The sequence below is a fragment of the Xiphophorus couchianus genome, chromosome 22 (genome assembly GCF_001444195.1).
Source record: "Xiphophorus couchianus chromosome 22, X_couchianus-1.0, whole genome shotgun sequence".
Lineage (NCBI taxonomy): Eukaryota > Metazoa > Chordata > Actinopteri > Cyprinodontiformes > Poeciliidae > Xiphophorus > Xiphophorus couchianus.
The window spans coordinates 22,805,018-22,820,438 of record NC_040249.1 but is presented as its reverse complement, the minus strand read 5'-3'; the positions used below and the strand labels follow the sequence as shown (position 1 = coordinate 22,820,438).

Genomic DNA, 15,421 nt, shown 5'->3' with positions numbered 1-15,421 from the left:
ATATATATATATGCTTATATATATATATATATATATAGCTAGTTAAATAGTTATCTAGATAGACAGATAGGAAATATTATAGCATACTATTAGTAAAACACCATTACAATAATCTAGCCTACTAAAAATGCACCAGTTTTTCTTTATCCTGAATTGATACAAACCCTTGTGTCAATTAATTTTGATAAAATTTCAAGAAGAAAACCTGATTTATTAATTTTAAAAAGGTGGTAATTAAGTAGGTTTGGGATTAAAATATTAAAATTTTGTGTCTTAAAGTTTTAAGAATTTGTGGCCAATCCCGAACAAACAACCCAAAGAAAACAAGTGATCCAAATTAAGAAAAGAGTTAATTTTGTTATAAGTAAGCAAAACAGTGCTTTATGTCATGAAAACATCAAACATTCCCAAACGTCACATTTTGTTGAATGCCACCATCAAAATCATCAATAAACATCAAGTATGTTGATCAATGTTCCATTTATTATTAATTATTAACTATTTTTACTTGAGTAATTTCTTATGGCTACTTTTTTACTTTTACTTGAGTAAAAATGTGGTGAAGTATTGCTACTCTTACTTGAGTACATTTTTTGGGTTCTCTATCCACCTCAAGTTAAACAAATGTAAATAAATTAAGTTTGACAAACTTAATTCGATTACACATAACAAATTAGCTAAATAAATTCAGTTGGACTGGGTAAAATCAACAAAATTACCACATGAAACACTTTAAAGTTTAGAGAGGTAACTATTATTTTCATTGGTTTCCAGGATTTAACAACGAATCAGCTGATTTTTGTGTCCCAGACGCTTAATTGGAAGAATTAGTCTCGCTTTTCTAAATAATAAGAACAATTCTTCTAACAGTAATAATAAAACCCCCTACGTGACTCCCGAGCACGCACAATGCCAATTTAAACAGCATATTCCGTGACACGCAGCCTTTCAAAAATAAAAAACATTCCTCAGCTCTTATGCAAGCTGCGCTTTAACTCAGCCTCGTATCTGGCGGCGGGCCAGAGGTTCACACGCAACGCCGTGCAGAGAAGCTGCAGAACCTTCCCATCAGATACCACTACAAGCCTTTCTCACATTAAATAGCTGTTCTTCCAGCGCAGGTACCTGCAGGACAAAAAGAATCTGGCCTAAATATCTCTGGAACATCCAAACATGCAACCTGCTGCTTGCATGGGAAGGAAACCTTAAATGAAAGAGCGCTGCAAATTAAAGCCTCATTTTTATTGACATTAATAAAAACAAAAAAACTTAAAAATGGAAGTGAAAGATGAGACGGTGGATGGCTGAAAAGAAAACATGAAACTGTAAAGGTGGAATTTCCCCTCTAATGTGAACAGGGAAACAAAAGTGACATGACTTCCTTCATGTTTCCGAGAAAGAGCGGAACTGTAGCATTATAAGTTTTTGGCATTTTCTGCCAATGTTATGTCACTTTTTTTCCACCAAGCTTAATTTTATTTTTTGCTTTATTATTTATCTACCTGTGATGTAAATGTTGTGATGCACTTTGGTCAGCTGAGGTACGTTTCTGCATTTATCAGGCTGAGTGGCCGAGTCTGACGTCATATTTCAGCTAGAGATGGAAGCGTGTCGCCGGCACAAGAACGACACAACTTAAGGTGTAGTTTACAATTCATTAGATTATTAGAGTACGTCGATTATTAAAATTCCTCAAGGCAAATTATCTGCTTGAAACTTTGTTAAATTATGTTTTACGTTGTATTATTTAGCGCCATGTGTTCCGGACGGATATTATTATTTTTTGCTCTCACTTCCGCCGAAGAATGCTAAGTCCTATTAGCATAACATAAATCTTTAATCCCGTGTTTTCATCGTTTTGCTGGGGTCTGGTGTTTTTGTGTTGTAAACTTAGAGTTCCTGTATTAAATTGACTGAAATGACTTCCAGGCGCGGAGAGATTCGCTGTCCGCACGGAAATACTCCTGCATTTATCACGGAGGGTGGCCAGTCTCAAAAAAGTCTAAAAGTTATACTAGTCCTGAAGCTTCTTTATTTAGTGCTGTGTTTCCGGCCGGATAATTATTTGTGTTGCACAGCGCTTTTGCTTCGTTGCCGAGCAACGCTAAGTGCTATTAGCACAACATACGTCCTCTTTTCTCCTGACATTTAATCGTTTTTCGGGGAACTTGTGTTTTTATCTGTGTTTAAAAGTATATTTGTCGGCTTTGTGCTGTATTATCTTTATTATTAAATTTAACATAATTTCAGATTTTTGTGTGATTTTTTAACGTACTTTTAGGATAATTTTCACTGCTCTGTAGCTTTTACTTTTATTTGAGTAATTTTATTATGAAGTATCTCTACTCTTACTTGAGTAAAATTTCTGGATTTTCAACCCATTGAATGAAAAACAAACATGTTTAACCAAAAATTCACCAGACACAGACCTGCAGTTTTTAAGTTTTATGAGTTTATTTTTTTTATGGAAAGAAACTTATTTTGATTTGTTTTTAACTTTTCTGATTTCATTATTTGTTTGTGAATTATTGTCATTTTGGTCCTTAAAATACCAAAATGTCCACTTAACTCTATATTTTGGTCCACCTGATGATGTAATTTTTAAATATTAAAGGATTGATCATTTTATCAGTTACTCAGGACTTTTTACCAAATACCTTTTTACTCTTACTTGAATAATTTCTTGGACGGCTACCTTTTACTTTTACTTGAGTAAAAATTTGTTGAAGTAGTTCTACTCTTACTTGAGTAATATTTCTGGGTTCTCTGCCACCTGCATAGTGTCTGTATGACGGGAAGAGGGTGATAACCAGAACTCTGGCAGCCATTTTGTTGCCCAATCAGAACTTTATTCTGCTACAGAGACAAACTCTGGCCACACATTGTGGATGTTAGATTTAATCAAAGTTAGGGAATGTTGATTGTTTAAACACAGAAGCATCGGCGTGTCGGATGCACTCGTCAAGCTGCACGTACACATAAACAGAAGCAGCAGGGTTATGTAAAGCTCTCTCTGATAAAGCGGTGACATCCTCCCCTGCTGTGTCTGTATAAACCATCCGTTGGAGATGTGAATGTTTAAATCTGCTGCAGATGCATGCATCAGTAGCTGCCACTCTGCACAAATCCAGGTGCGTTTAAGTTGGACATCTTCTTAGCAGTTAGATGTAATCTAAAAAGAGAGAATGTTCCTGCCAGTGAAAAGATTGGACCTCCCATGGTTGTCGGGCAGATTGCCATTTCTGCTGTTCTGATGCACCTGAGTTGCTCTGACCGGCGACTGAACTGCAGCAGCAGGAAGCAACATGGAGGATCAGCCACTGATCTGCAGAGTCAACAGGTTCTTCTGCAAATAACGACTATTTTAGTTATTGGTTTTTCTATCTAATAAGTCCAGATTTGAAAAAATAAAACAAACAAAAAAAGATTAAAGAATACAATCTGAAATAAATAAATAAAATTATTAGGATAAAAATGTAATAAAATCTGGAAAAGAAATTGACTAAAAATCTGAAAAAATATATTTCAGAAAATGAAATCTGAAAAAGGATTTGAATAAAAATATTAATAAAAAAAATACTTGAAGAAATAAAATCTGAAAAAGAAATTTAAAGAATAAAATTTTAATATGAGAAAATGACTTAAAAAAATAGAGTCTGAGAAACCGGAAAAATAAAACTACATCAAAATGTGAGAAAATACAATCTGAAAAATAATAATAAAAAAAAGTACAAAAAAATGTTTGGAAAAAATATCTGAAAAAGAAATTGAATAAATAAAATCTGAAACAACTCTTTAAAAAGATAAAAACAGAAAAAAATTATTAGAAAAAATATAATCTTAAAAATAAAGAAACAAAATCAGAAAAAATATTTTAAAAAATAAAATATGAAAATATATTTGAAAAAGAATGTGAAAAAATGAAATATAAAAAAAAGCAAACAGCATAAATGTGGGCTCAACTGTGGCAAACACATTGTAAATTATTCTCAAAATGAATTACATGTTTTCTTGTTTTTCCTCTTTAGAAGAGTGGCTAGGAGAAGCTGGAATCTGTGTCAGATTATATTTATGCATCAACAGGAAGTAAAAAGTTGGATTTTACAGAAAAGTATGCATCTCCAGTAAACAATTAGTAAATTTCAACGTTTTTTATGCAACTTCAATAATCTGGAGCGTAAAGTTCAGTTTCCAAACTTAAATCTAAATATTGTGTTTTTTTTACATAAATGAATCCAAGATTAAGCAGAGAAGCAAATCATTGCAGAAGGATTTGTTGGAGTGTTTTTCAGCTTTGGACATGTTGACCCTCTGCAAACAACAATAATTCACAGCCAACAGTCGAATATCAGGCCTTCAGAGCTGCTCCTTCTTATTAACATGTCATGGATTACATCATTTATTGTTAGCAAACACTACCTACAATGTCTCCTCTCATCCTCCTGCTCCTTAATCTGCCTGATTGCTTTGCAGAGACACGTTAGGGTTGAAAATATGTTCCTGCAGCCGCATTCCCGATATTCCTGCTGTGCAACCTCGCATTCCTCCGGATAATCACACGAGGAGCTGGATTAAAGTTTCTCCGGCTGCAGACCAAGTAAAAATCAAATGTCTGCGTACTTCTTAAACAAGAAGCAGACATTCATGTCAGTTACTGTTTTTTTCCTATGACTGTCGCATCCCTTGCAGAGGTTAAATAGAGGCTTTCCAGATGTTGATTTAAACAAAGACATGACTTCATATGGATTTTATGCGTCATTCCTGCTTGTTTATTCTCATGGTTTTCAACTGAGATCATCACTGTCCTGTGAAATTATCTACAATAGTATTTTTAAGCTGATCAGATTATTTTAACTACCAGTAGTCATAAACTGTGGATGTGATGTATGGAAGTCCTGAAATGCCCATTTTCTCTTGGACTTTAAAGTTCATGTGGAAGTAAAAGAATAATGTAGATTAAATCATCCAATTGCAGGGTTTGGATCTGTTGAGACGTATGTGTTTACAAAGAAAATTAAATGTTTTTGGATAATTTACAGTTTTATGGAATTGCGTTGGAAGTTAATGGAAAGGCTAATGTATATAAGAAATAATTACTAAAAATTTTAATGATATTAAAAGATTATTTAGCTTATTTTGATGCATAAAAAATCACATGCTTAAATATTAGGGCCAGGATTTCAACTTGTTAATTTTGATTAATTAATTACACAGATTTTAATGCAATTAATTGTATGTTTTAACATATAGAACGTGTATATGCGTGTTTCTAGTATGTCCGTAAATCTAAAGCACAAGCGACGTCCACAAACAACAGTGATGAAAAGCAAAGCCGCTTTTCCTTAATCTAATTTTAGATTAATTAATTACAGATCCTTCAATTAATGGCTTCAGACCCAAGGTCCACAGAAATGAACATGGTATATTTCTAGGTTTAAAACAATACATTTAAATTATTCTTGTTGCTAGTTTCCCATTAACCAATAACATTGAGGTTTAAATCTTAACTGTATATGAGTGAACTTCAGGATAACCGTTGCTCTGAAACTAGAGAAGTTGAAGAGTGTGTTTTCAATTAAAAATGAAAATTTAAGTACACAGTGGTCTAATAAAATTGTTCTCTGTAATTTTAAGTATTTCCTGTGTTAGAATTTGAATTGACTATTTACTATTAAATTGTAGGATTTTTTTTTTCAAAATAGATTGTCTAACCCAATGGGCATCCAGAGTTGGGATATAAAAAATATATAGAAAAAAAAACTGTAATCATTGTATAGCTTATTTGTGATTTTACAATTCATTTGATTATTTTATGTTTTTCTGAGAATAAACTCAGACTTTCTTGAAAAACTTGGGAAAATTTTGTTCTCCCCCTCCCCCACCCTCATTCCCCTATTTCAATGCTGAAGGGAAATAAAAATTTGTTGAGTAAAAATTTTTTTTGCCCTGTTGATAAAAGTCTGAAAGGGCTAAGTCGATTAGAAATTTTAATCGGGCCCCCACCACTAATAAATATAAAATTTGGAACTTTTAAAATAACTAAATTATGGCACCTGTGGCTTTCCATACTTACTGTTCTGGCGCTCATCGCAAATGACGTCACTAGTGCCCGGATGTTCGGATAAACAAGCACAAACAGAATGGTGACATCTGAAGAGCGCATATGGAAGGTGGCGGTAATGCACCTGTAAGTTGTTTGCCAACCGCCATAAAACAAGAAGAAGAAGAAGAAGAAGAAGAAGAGCGCATATGGTCGGAGCTTCCTTCAATACTGTCCAGTGCAGAAGTGAAGTGTGGAGAAACTTAAACGATGGTTGAAATAATGCGGAGGATTCATTAGGAAGGCAGCGCTGGATTAAAGGTAGGGTTTTTGTTTCCGGTTACGGACTGTGCGGTAGTTAGCACACGCTAGCACTAAGCTATCTGGGGCTAGCTTGACAAGTTCCCGCTCCGCAATTGGTTTACGTAAAAATATTGATTCATCGCTGCTTTGCAATTCATTTATCCAATTAAATATCAAATTGAAAAGGCCTGTGAATCGATTATATCTCCATGGTGAGCAACACTGTTGTGAGCAGCTGGCACTGTCACTTTATCATGTCATGAAAACAGTTCTTCATCTTCAGTTGATTTGCGGTTGGCAAACAGCTATTGGTGGTAATTAAACTTTACATATTAATTACTTAAATCAGCCGATCACAAAGGCGCACAGATGTTTCCCGCTTACTTCTCTTGTTGGTCAAAACTAAAATGGCCGCCGTGCGCAGATTTAAATTTAGCAGCAGCATGTTTAATGTTGAAACATTTGAGGTCAGTGCCATCTCTCTGCTTGTTTAGATTTAAGCTCCAAATGCTCCAGAACTGGAGTTTTTACAACCTATCTGTCGAAAACTTTCGGTAAATGCAGATTTCTGATCATCAATAACTAGTTTTGTTTTCAGGTTTTCACCTAAATGTATGAGATGACTTCCATTTGTTGCTCCATGTTGACGTGTGGACATGAATATCTGACTTGCAGCCTTTCATTTTCATTCTGTCAGCATTAGCTTTGTTGTTGGGAAAGATGTGTAATGTGTGGGCGCATGAGTTGTGTTCCAAAGAAATATTTAAAAAAAATTTAAAACAGTTTCAGATCTTGGCGGTGAGTAACGTGGCGTTAATGTGTAACATCAGCCATAGGGGTTGTGCTGTGATGAGCAAACTACGCTCCCATTCCTGGTGAGATGGTAGTGAGTCTAATGGTTCTTCAGAAGAACATCATGTTCTCATTAGCTGCTACCGGTAGCTACCAGAAAGGTGGAAACCTCTGTTAGTGCCAGGTCACCATAAATCATTTCAAAACATTCACCATGTCGATGTGGCCCTCAGCCGAAGCTACATACACTGTACAAAACAACACGTAATCTTTATCCTGATTCCTTCTGACAGAAAATCAGAATAGGACTTAAACAAATAATCGTGATTAATCGAATATTAAATTAATTGTCAACTACCTTAGCAGTTGGTTAATTTTTAACTGGTCTGTACACAGACTCAAAAAATGTCCATGTGGAGGGCAAAAAAATTCAGAGCAGCAAAACTGTATGAAAAAAATAGAAATTTTGCATTTAGGTATTATTTTGTATTTATTTGTCAGGGGATTTCTGAATTAGCTAAAAACAAAGGATATATAAATGAGGTTAAAATGACTTAACTGCACATTTTGTCAATAAATATAAATGAAAACAATAAATACAAGATAAGTAAACTACAATACAATTATCATAAAAAGTATAAGAAGTATTTAAAACTAAATGAACTAATTAAGATAACAAAACCTGGTTCTGTAAATGTGTTTTAGCCAAAACTTCTCAAGAGGCAGTTTTAGCTTCATCCAGTTCTGATTTACTAGAGGAATAATATGTTATAAAATGTTTATAATTGTTTTTAAAGGGGAATTGAATTGTTTATTTGCATCTTTCTAATATTGTATAAAAAGCTCACATGAATAAATGAAAAATTTGTAGAATAATCCGATTATTCAATTAATCATCAGAATAATCATTAAATTAATCGAGTAATAAAATAATCCTTAATTACTGCCCTAAATCAGACTGAAACTCCTCTATTTTAAGTTTGGTAACATAATCAAAATTATGCCAGAACATTGAGAGAGAGATTTTCTTAGAATAATATTTACACAAGATTATTTGGGAAAAATTTTGAAAAAGCCCAGAAGATGATCATGCCATGGCTTGGTAAGCCTCTGATAGGTTAATTCACAACTGATAATTGCATGAATTTAATAATGATAAGCTATTATTTTTTATACTTTTCTACCTATAAAATGTTGATGTAACTGTACTAAATAGATTAAAAGTGAGAACAGTTTTCTTTTCAACACATCTACTGTTTTCTATTGGGAATTCAGTCATTATGAGATGTTTTAGGTCAAAACTAAAACCGATACGGCACACAGGACACGCTCATTTCAGTTTCAAATGCACACAGAAAGCTTTTTATAGCTTGGAATGTGAGATTTATAAACGGTTTTGTTTTTCCAGATAAATCAAAACCCAGGAAACTGGTAAACGGTTTGATTTAAAAAACAAAAAAACCATCAGACAAAATGGCACCACATTGTTGTGAAACGTACCTGTAACCTGGTTTTTCCCCCTACTCTAACCGAAACACCAGAGGCACGGAGCCAAGAGCGCAGACACAATGGCGGCCATGCACCAGTGTTAAAAATAAACCTATAGTCGAATAACATAGCACCAAACAGGTAGACAATCATTGTGAAGCGGGTGGGATGCCAAGAGATACAAATAATTTCATTCTCGCAGCAGGTTCCATTTGAGCTGCGCTGCCAGATTTCACAGGGTGGATCAGACCTATAAAAAACACGTTCATGGTTACTGGGAAGGCCCGGGTTTAAGCAAAATGGAAACAATATGTACAAATAATTAGCAACCAGCAAACATTCGCAGACAGAAGTGAGTCACTGACTTCTGTGGGAAGAGTCAGATTTAGCACAGGCTCGTTACAGAGGGAATCGGACAGCACATTGGACAGCACTGGTCGTTCAAATCGGCCTAATTAAAGTAGTTACTCACATTCGGATCTGAAAAGGACAACTTCAAGAGAAACCACAGGATTTCTGAAGAAATGTTCTGGGTTCTTGCAGCGAATAGCAGCTGCATTTCGATTACAGATGTGCACAAAACTTCTGCTATGGAGTTGCTATGGCAACAATAAAAAGGCCAAAGCTCTCGCCTCGTTTCTATCTAATTACATTACAATTCTTACTCGATTACAATTTTTGAGTACTCTACCCTCCTCTGTGTAATAGTAAGATAAATATCAGTGATATTTACTGTAGTACTTATTGCTGAAGCTTAGCTAACGTAGCTTTTATCTGCTAGCTAAGACAGACATGTAGCCTGCATGTTTGTTACTACGTGGACTTACTCTGCCAGTTACCAGAACCTTTTTATTCAGAGTTCGTACATTGTTTATAAATCTGTTTAAACATTGATTGTATGCGCCATGCTGTACACACTCGTCATGTTCACTAGCTAGTTAACCATATCGTAGTAGGAGATTTTTAGGCAGCTTGTCCACATCGTCTGACATATTTTCCTTCTCCGTCTCATTCGGGTCGATACTGAGAGCCGCCATTTTGTTGATGTATCTTTCTCTCGTAGATTGGTCAAGAGTTTCCATGCATTTTATTTTCATTGGTCTCAAAGCCATGAATCTGCTGTGCATTGCTCTGCACTTGCCTACCAAGATGGCGCGGATCACTTACAGTTCAGACTAGTGGGAACTTTGCATTCTAGTGTTTCCATTAAATAAGAAACACGATTAAAATCGCATGTGAATAAGTTTGTTCACATAATAAGTCTTTTAAAAACATTCGACACAATTATCCTCTAACTACTTCCTTTCGTCATCTTCTTTGTCGTTTCTCCTAGTAGTAACTTCCTGTTGTTCATTATGTGACATTTGTGATGCGAAAATAGTGTTTCCATTGCAGTTTTATGAAAGAAATAAATTTTGATGCGGCCAAAAAAAAATCACTCATACCAGCACTAAAACTTTTTATTAAGAAGTTTTTTCAAATTGTTTCTATTGAGAGAATTTATTTTCAAAATGTCAAATTGTATGATTGATTCCAGATTTTGCCGGAAGTAAACAATGGTTGAAAGTTCCATTCATTCATTCATTCATTCATTTATTTATTTATTTGTCCCTAGTGGGGTCAGGAGGGGTGCTGGTTCCTATCTCCAGCTAACGTTCCGGGCGAGCAGGTTGAAAGTTATAAATATAAAATCAGGAAAGAAGTCTGTCAATGGAGCACATCATATCAAAGAAGGTAAAATCTTAATTAAGTTGTGCTTTGGTTTAACTTTATGTTTTCAGTCTCACCACAGATAAGTATATGACTCACATTAAAATTACAGACCTGACTGTAGCTTTACATGTGGTTTTAATTATATGTCTAGACTCTGAGCTTCAAAAAAGTATTTCTGCGCCATGTTCTTTTCCACATGTTTTTTTTTACTTAAGTGAATTTTACTGTGATTTTGTGATAAACCATCATAAATGAGCACATAAGTGTAAAACGGAAGGAAAAACATGATTTTCACCACTTTAGTCGTAATAATAATAATAATTTAGTCAGCTAATATTTGATGTAGTTATAAGCGCACAATAAACAAACAATTAGGAACATTTAAGATGTGTTTATTTCACACTATGCTGCATGACCGAATAAAATAAACAGCGTTGGGTAATGGCTAGTTACATTTATCTGAGTAACTTTTTGGAAAAATAAACTCTTATGCTTTACTTTTTATTTCGACTTGAGTAATTTCATTATGAAGTGTCACTACTCTTATTTGAGTAAAATTTTATTTATTCCTTTATTGACTGAGTAACTTCTCTAAATGATCTTGTTTCAAACAAAGTTTCACCAAACACAAATTTTAAATATTAAATGGTTGATGTTTGGGTCAATTGAAAATAATTAAATTTTTTCAGCCATTTGTAACCTTTCCATACACAAGTCAAAAAACACTTTTTTCAGCTTTACATCATGTTATAATGTTTTCCCCTCATCAAAACATACCAGGAGTGCTGCTTTGATTATTTCAAGCATGTTTGGGAAATCCTTTATTCACCACAGCAACCATTCGGCTGTGCAAAACGCCTGGTTGGACTTAGCCCCGCCTTCGAGACGCAGCTCCTCCCCCACTCAGCTCCTTCAAACTATCCAGCAGCAATTGGCAAACACCTGGTGGAGCTGAGTATCTGCTGAGCTCATTACAGGAGCTACTTCTCTGGTAAAAACGTTGCTACAGCCTTAATAAAGGAGCCATTGGTTTCATTGGTCTTTCTTTTGAATTTCGTTGTCCTTGTGACAATGACAATAAAGATTTATCTTATCTTAGGTTGTGATGACTTCCTGAAGGTGGAGCGTCAGAAAGAGCAGGAGCTTCTTAAAGAAACAGAAGCCCAATTTTAAGGCGTTTATTGAGGAAGGAAAGTTTCTTTTAACTCATACTTGATATTGACATTTTTATAACAACTGAAGGTAAAATAGTTACTTGATTATGCTATAAAATGGCAGGAAAACACATAATACTACTTATTTAATATTTGTCATGACCTTTAATTTTTTTAATAAATTCTCTCTTAATTCATAGTTACTCAAGTCAGTTACTGAGTATCCATTTTACCAAGTACTTTCTACTTTTATTTGAGTAACAATGTGTTGAAGTACTCTTACTGTAGCACAATTTTTGGGTATACTCTTCCCACGCCTGAAAGTAACTCACTGAAACATATCTAATGATGAGTGTATCTAGATAACAAAATGTTTATCTGCTCATCCTCTTCTCTTATCTGATTTTTGTAGCAGCTCCTGAAGGTTTCTTCATTTAGAGACATCCTCTCTGCAAATCCTCCCCTCCCTCTCTCGATCTTTTCGTGAGAAGTCGGAGCAACACAGAGCTGTCGGGGCAGAACCTCGACACGTGATGGTTGCACTGTAACAATAAATCCTCCACAGCTCATCTTACCACCCAACACTTCCCTCTGTCTCACACAAACCTTTCTGGGAGCACAGGTAGCTTCACGCCTCACAGAAGCAAAGAAATTCAGCCTGAATTAATTTAAATTCACTATTTAAACAGAAATTTGTATGTTTAAAATAGTTTTTTTTGAGTGCATTTGGAGCTGCAGGATGATCTCTGGAGCGGTGCGTGCTTCAGCCGCTGCAGGCTTGTTCATCCTGTTTGGTTTCTTCTGTTCGGGCCGACACAAACACTATTACCTGGCTTCAGACAGGAATGTAAACTACCAAGAAGAGACGACTCGTAGGCTGTCTCTTCTTTCTTGGCGTGCGAGAAAGAAGAGACGGCCTCATGAATGAAAGAGGCTGTTCTCACTTACCATTCATAAATCAGACCTGAATTTATGAAAAGAACAACTGAATCCAAACTGGAAAACTGAAGGTACTCTCCAAAACTTGATAGTAACTAGTTACATTTACTTTTAGTGTAATAGTATTATCTGAAGTAACGCTATTCTTTCCGTCTACTTTTCCAACTCTGGTTATTTTACTGAATAACCAGAGTTATGAAAATGAAAAACAAACACATTTTTACTTTTAACATGCACCAGGCATAAAAACACACAGTTCAAAGGCGACATATTGTTCTTCTATTTTTGTCTTTACTGCTTCTAAAAAAAGGCCAAGTGTCTAAAAAAAACCCACCCCGCTGTTTTTTTCGAGATAAGTTAATGTTTTTTGGTGTTTGGAAAATGGCCTGTTTGAAAAATCTCCCTCAGTGAAGTCAGCCTGTTGCCTAGCAACCCCAGCAGAGTTCCGTCTGTCACTTAGCAACCAAAGCAGAGGTCCAGCACGTTTGGTCAGAGGGTTTTACTGTGATGACAAGAGGCGTTTCTGTGCCGCTAACACATATTTCTATGTGTGTTGATGTTTATACCATGAATTCATCATACAGTAACATATTATGAAACGACCAATAAAATTTAAATTTATTTCAAAACCATCAAGCAAATACCCATCAGACATGTTGATTCGTTCAGCCAACTCTGAACGAATGGGTTTTTAGTATCTATTTAAAGGAACTCAGTGTTTCGGCTGTTTTGCAGTTTTCCAGAAGTTTGTTCCAGATTTGTGGTGCACAGAAGCTGAATGCTGTTTCTCCATGTTCGGTTTTGGTTCTGGAGATGCAGAGCAGAACCAGAACCAGGAGACCTGAGAGGTTTTGGAAGGTTGATACAATAAGCAGATATTGAATGTGTTTTAGTGCTAAACCGCTCAGAGGTTTATAAACTAATACAAGTATTTTAAAGATATTTCCTACAAAAGGTTAGGATAGGTCTACGGTCTATACAGAAGATGTTCATTACATTTTTTGCACAAAATCCTTCCTATATAATGAGATTTTAGTCTGATCAGTTCAGCCTATGAGCTGTTTCAGAGCGTCTTGTCACTTTAAATCCAAATAATCTGCTGCTGGCCACGCCCCCCCAACTCAGTATTTACACTCACATGTGAAAATAGCTTAAAGCAGATGCACAATTATACAGATGTACATCTTTGAAAAGCATAAGTGGTGGCTCCTGCACAACCAACAAGAATTCAGCAAGTGGTTTCTGGATGTTAAGTCAACAACAACACACTTGTATTTTCTAGCAGCCACTATACAGCAAATACAGCGGTAAAACCAGCTGACCAAATATCCTGGAACTCTGCGGAGATGCTAGATAATGGGCCGGGCTTGGCTGGGGTTGCTAGGTAACGGACAGTGTCTGCTGATTTGTGACGTTACTTTTTTTTGTTGTTTTTGAAACAGCACATTCTTCAGACACCATAAACATTAACTTATTGCCAAAAAATGTCTGGGTGTTTCTTTTTTTAAGCGTTAAGTCTGTTTTTAGAAGCAGTGGAAATGGAAGTATAAAAATGTCCCGTTTGAAGTCTGTTGTCTGAGCTACAGGAACCAGCGGAGGAACTCTGGCAGACCTGTGAAGAAACTGGTGATGAGTTTTCCTAATCTTGTTGGTGTGTGTGCCTAACATATTTTAAAGTCTGACTGTTTATCACATCATTAAGAACCATGAACCACTCGGAGACATAAACATTGTGTGAAAGCAAACAGGCTGGTTGTGTCCGTGCAGATGAGAGCGTCGAATTTAATTGGAGTCCAGTCTGAGTTATTAGAGCATGTCGGCCGTTGGACCCGCGGCGTCCGCATACGTCTGACCTCGGTCACACCCGTCTACTCGGCGCCGCAGGCTCCTTTAGGGGCTTTCACTTTTTATTTTTGAAACATACGCGAGATTCACACGTGTACCTTGTCGTAAAAACATAAACGTTGACGACTAGAACTGCCAAAACCTCGCTGACACAAGGCAACGAGGCGAGCTGCCAAACCACTCATGTTCTGCTTCCAGCACTGCGGATCAGTGAGGAATTAACCGAACGTCGTTGCTAGATGCTGAAAAGGAGATCTGTGATAGAAATCATCCAAAACTATCTCCATTTCTTTCTTCTGTTAATAAAAACTTCTAGTTAGCGTTTCTTACATTTTAGAGCAACAGAACCCCTCGCCCCTCGTTTGTATGTGACAGCAATCTGCAGCAGGTTAGGGGATTCTGTTGTGGCAACATTATGAGAACGTTATGGTTCAGAGATTTGTTGTCGCTGCCTCAGCTTGAACTAGAGCCACGAAAATTGCTCCAAAAATTCATGTTCTTTATTAAAAACCAGGAATATACTTCTCTATTTATATACTAGATGAAAAAAAAATTTTTTTTTTTACAAACAGTTGTAATGATGATTCAAACACCTCATGGTAAAATAATTCAGAGTTGCATCAAATATAATTATGTCTAGTAAATTTGACAGCTAACTACTTTGTTTTGATTAAAATAGTTGTCAGAAACAACCTGTGTGATAGATTAGTGTTTAGGTGTTCCTCAGGGTTCTCTCCTTGGACCTGTTCTTTTTGTGTTTCCATGAAGGTTTTTTTTATGTGCATTTTGAAGTATCAAAGTATCACATTAGAAAAGATTGATGGAAATGACAAAAATTCAAAATAGCTTCCTAAATTTTACTTTTGAAAGTTAAAACTCAAAAGTAAAGATGGTGTATTTTTATTCAATCTGAATTTCTAAATCTACATTTAAGATTAAGCTAAATTAAAAACGCGCCTCAGTAATTTGAGATTGGCTTTAAGTTATTAGAATGGGAAAAAATATAAGGAAAAAATAAAAAAAATGGACCAAAAAAGTATAAAATAAAAGAAGAACACTAATTTGATGAGAAATTAGATTTTATTTCTGCAGTGATGCAGATGGTAGCTGTTACCGTTCAACAAAAAGGTCTTTGGTTCAAATCCCA

The 15,421-nt window shown here is 35.5% G+C and overlaps 1 long non-coding RNA gene across 1 annotated transcript; it reads left to right on the top strand.

The window, feature by feature from the left end:
* Positions 1–6,238: 6,238 nt before the first annotated feature.
* On the top strand, positions 6,239–12,142 carry LOC114137406 (uncharacterized). The gene is made up of 3 exons (XR_003593979.1): positions 6,239–6,361; positions 10,239–10,357; positions 11,903–12,142. It is a non-coding gene; the product is annotated as an uncharacterized LOC114137406 (long non-coding RNA).
* The last annotated feature ends 3,279 nt before the right edge of the window (positions 12,143–15,421 follow it).